Here is a 4,268-nt window from a genome sequence, read left to right as displayed (position 1 = left end):
CGGGAGGGGTGTAGGGGCTGGAGGAGGTTACAGAGACAGGGAGGGGTGTAGGGGCTGGAGGAGGTTACAGAGATCGGGAGGGGTGTAGGGGCTGGAGGAGGTTGCGGAGATGGGGGAGGACAGTGCTGCACTCCCTCACTACTGAACATTCGACTTTGCTCCCCGGTGTATCCCGGCCAATTATTGATGTGGATCAGTGACAGTGACTATTTTGTTTGGATTAAACAGCTTAACCTGGTCAGCATTCCCTTGCCTCAACTTGTCTTTTATGCAAATATTTTAGAGACTGGGAACTTATTTCGACAGAATCAGGAGAGGTTTCATTTCAACGTGACCTGAGATGTTAATATTCATTGTGCAGTATAGTGAGTCAGGCAGTGCTTGAAATTGCCTCTGCACATGTGTAATTTTCACGTCTGCATGAGGAGGTCATGTGTTCATCAGCGTGTTCCAAGCAAACATTCCCAGTGCCCAAGGTTCAGTATTGAGGGACTGCTGTCCTGACAGAGGGTCTGTACTGAGGGAGTGCTGTCCTGTCAGAGGGTCAGTACTGAGGGACTGCTGTCCTGACAGAGGGTCTGTACTGAGGGAGTGCTGCACTGTCGGAGGGTCAGTACTGAGGGAGTGCTGCACTGTCGGAGGGTCAGTACTGAGGGAGTGCTGCACTGTCAGAGGGTCAGTACTGAGGGAGTGCTGTCCTGTCAGAGGGTCTGTACTGAGGGAGTGCTGTCCTGACAGAGGGTCTGTACTGAGGGAGTGCTGCACTGTCGGAGGGTCAGTACTGAGGGAGTGCTGCACTGTCGGAGGGTCAGTACTGAGGGAGTGCTGCACTGTCAGAGGGTCAGTACTGAGGGAGTGCTGTCCTGTCAGAGGGTCTGTACTGAGGGAGTGCTGTCCTGCCAGAGGGTCTGTACTGAGGGAGTGCTGCACTGTCAGAGGGTCAGTACTGAGGGAGTGCTGTCCTGTCAGAGGGTCTGTATTGAGGGACTGCTGTCCTGACAGAGGGTCTGTACTGAGGGAGTGCTGTCCTGTCAGAGGGTCAGTACTGAGGGACTGCTGTCCTGACAGAGGGTCTGTACTGAGGGAGTGCTGTCCTGACAGAGGGTCTGTACTGAGTGAGCGCTGCACTGTCGGAGGGTCAGCATTGAGTGACTGCTGTACTGTCAGAGGGTCAGTACTGAGGGAGTGCTGCACTGTCAGAGGGTCAGTACTGAGGGAGTGCGACACTGTCGGAGGGTCAGTAGTGAGGGAGTGCTGCATTGTCGGAGGGTCAGTAGTGAGGGAGTGCTGCACTGTCGGAGGGTCAGTACTGAGGGAGTGCTGCACTGTCGGAGGGTCAGTACTGAGGGAGTGCTGCACTGTCGGAGGGTCAGTAGAGAGGGAGTGCTGCATTGTCGGAGGGTCAGTACTGAGGGAGTGGTGCATTGTCAGAGGGTCAGTACTGAGGGAGTGCTGCACTGTCGGAGGGTCATTACTGAGGGTGTGCTGCACTGTCAGAGGGTCAGTACTGAGGTTGTGCTGCACTGTCGGAGGGTCAGGACTGAGGGAGTGCTGCACTGTCGCAGAGTCAGTACTGAGGGAGTGCTGCATTGTCAGAGGGTCAGTACTGAGGGAGTGCTACACTGTCGGAGGGTCAGTAGTGAGGGAGTGCTGCATTGTCAGAGGGTCAGTACTGAGGGAGTGCTGCATTGTCAGAGGTTCAGTACTGAGGGAGTGCTGCACTGTCGGAGGGTCAGTACTGAGAGAGTGCTGCATTGTCGGAGGGTCAGTACTGAGGGAGTGCCGCACTGTCGGATGGTCAGTACTGAGGAGGTGCTGCAGTGTCGGAGGGTCAGTCCTGAGGGAGTGCCACACTGTCGGAGGGTCAGTACTGAGGGAGTGTTGCACTGTTGCAGGGTCAGTACTGAGGGAGTGTTGCACTGTCGGAGAGTCAGTACTGAGGGAGTGGTGCGCTGTCGGGGGGTCATTCCTGAGGGAGTGCAGCACTGACAGAGGGTCAGTACTGAGGGAGTGCCGCACTGTCGGAGGGTCAGTACTGAGGTAGTTCCGCACTGTCGGAGGGTCAGTACTGAAGGAGTGCAGCACTGTCGGAGGGTCCGTTCTGAGGGAGTGCCGCACTGTCGGAGGGTCAGTACTGAGGGAGTGCCGCACTGTCGGAGGGTCAGTACTGAGGGAGTGCTGCACTGTCGGTGTGTCAATACTGAGGGAGTGCCGCACTGTCGCATTAGCCCACTCACTCAACTTGTCCAAATCACCCTGAAGCCTCTCTGCATCCTCTTCACATCTCACCCTGCCACTCTGTTTTGTATCATCTGCAAATTTGGAGATATTACATTTAGTTCCCCCATCTAAAATATTAATATATATTGTGAATAGCTGGGGTCCTAGCACCGATCCCTGCAGTACCCCACTAGTCACTGCCTGTCATTCGGAAAAAGACCCTTTTATCCCTACTCTTTGTTTCCTGTCTGCCAACCAATTTTCGATCCATCGCAATACACTACCCCCAATCCTATGTGCTTTAATTTTGCACGCTAATCTCTTATGTGGGACTTTGTCGAAAGCCTTCTGAAAGTCCAAATAAACCACATCCACTGGCTCCCCCTCATCAACTCTACTAGTTACATCCTCGAAGAATTCTAGTAGATTTGTCAAGCATGATTTCCCTTTCGTAAATCCATGCTGACTCTGTCCGATTCTACCACTGTTATCCAAGTGCTCTGCTATAAAATCTTTGATAATGGACTCTAGAATTTTTCCCACTACCGACGTCAGGCTGACTGGTCTGTAATTCCCTGCTTTCTCTCTACCTCCCTTTTTAAATAGTGGGGTTACATTAGCTACCCTCCAATCTGTAGGAACTGTTCCAGAGTCTATAGAATCTTGGAAGATGACCACCAATGCATCCACTATTTCTAGGGCCACTTCCTTAAGTACTCTGGGATGTAGATTATCAGGTCCTGGGGATTTATCAGCCTTCAATCCCATCAATTTCCCCAACACCATTTCCCTACTAATACTGATTTCCTTCAGTTCCTCTCTCTCACTAAGCCCTGTGTTCCCCAACATTTCTGGTCTGATATTTGTGTCCTCTTTTGTGAAGACAGAACCAAAGTATGCATTTAGTTGGTCAGCCATTTCTTTATTCCCCATAATAAATTCCCCTGTTTCTGACTGGAAGGGACCTACATTTGACTTCACCAATCTTTTTCTCTTCACGTACCTAAAGAAACTTTTACAGTCAGTTTTTATGTTCCCTGCAAGCTTGTTCTCGTACTCTATTTTCCCCTTCTTAGTCAATCCCTTGGTCCTCCTTTGCTGAATTCGAAACTGCTCTCAATCCTCAGCTCTGTTGTTTTTCCTGGCAAATTTCTATTCCTCTTCCTTGGATCTAATGCTATCTCTAATTTCCCTTGTAAGCAATGGTTTGGCTACCTTTCCCATTTTACTTTTGCGCCAGACGTTTTGCAGTTCATCCATGCACTCTTTAAAGGTTTTCCATTGCCTATCCACCGTCATCCCTTTAAGTAACATTTCCCAATCCATTAGCTCAGACAAAACATAGGTGGGGAGCATGGTTACAATCGAACTGCTGTTAGTCCTGGCCTCCATCCAGAATATTCTATTGAGCTGTGCGTTATTTGATACAGGGTGGCTGTGTGAAAGCTGAAGCAATTTGCACGACTCATACATTTAAACGTAGGCATTAATCCTCGATGATGTGGCCGTGAACAAGGCCAATCGGCCCATTCACCCTGTCCCACATTCCCTCTCACTGCTCCATCCTCCCCCCCACCACCCCCCCCATATCCCAGCAGGTTTTACCCCTTCGAGTATTTCTCCAATTCCCCTTTTGAAATTCCCACTAAATCTGCTTCCACCGCCCTTTCAGGCAGCGCGTTCCAGATCACAACAACTCACTGTGTTAAAAAACATTTCCCCTCATCTCCCCCTCTGCTTCTTTTACCCATAATCTTAAATCTGTGTCCCTCTGGTTACCGACCCCCCTGTCACTGGAAACAGTTTCTCCTCATTTACTCCATCGAAACCCGCTCGTCATTCTGAACGTCCCGATTAAATCACCTCTTAACCTTCTCTGCTCCGAGGAGAACAATCCCAGCTTCTCCAGTCTCTCCACATTGACTGAAATCCCTCATTCCTCGGACCATTACAGTCAGTCTCCTCCGCTCCCTCTCCAAGGCATCGACATCCTTACTAAAATTTGGCGAACAGAATTAGACACATTCAGTGAACTGAGGCCAAAAGAG

This window comes from Heterodontus francisci, chromosome 28 (assembly GCF_036365525.1).
Source record: "Heterodontus francisci isolate sHetFra1 chromosome 28, sHetFra1.hap1, whole genome shotgun sequence".
NCBI lineage: Eukaryota > Metazoa > Chordata > Chondrichthyes > Heterodontiformes > Heterodontidae > Heterodontus > Heterodontus francisci.
The sequence above is the reverse complement of the archived record's forward strand: the minus strand, read 5'-3'. Positions refer to the sequence as shown.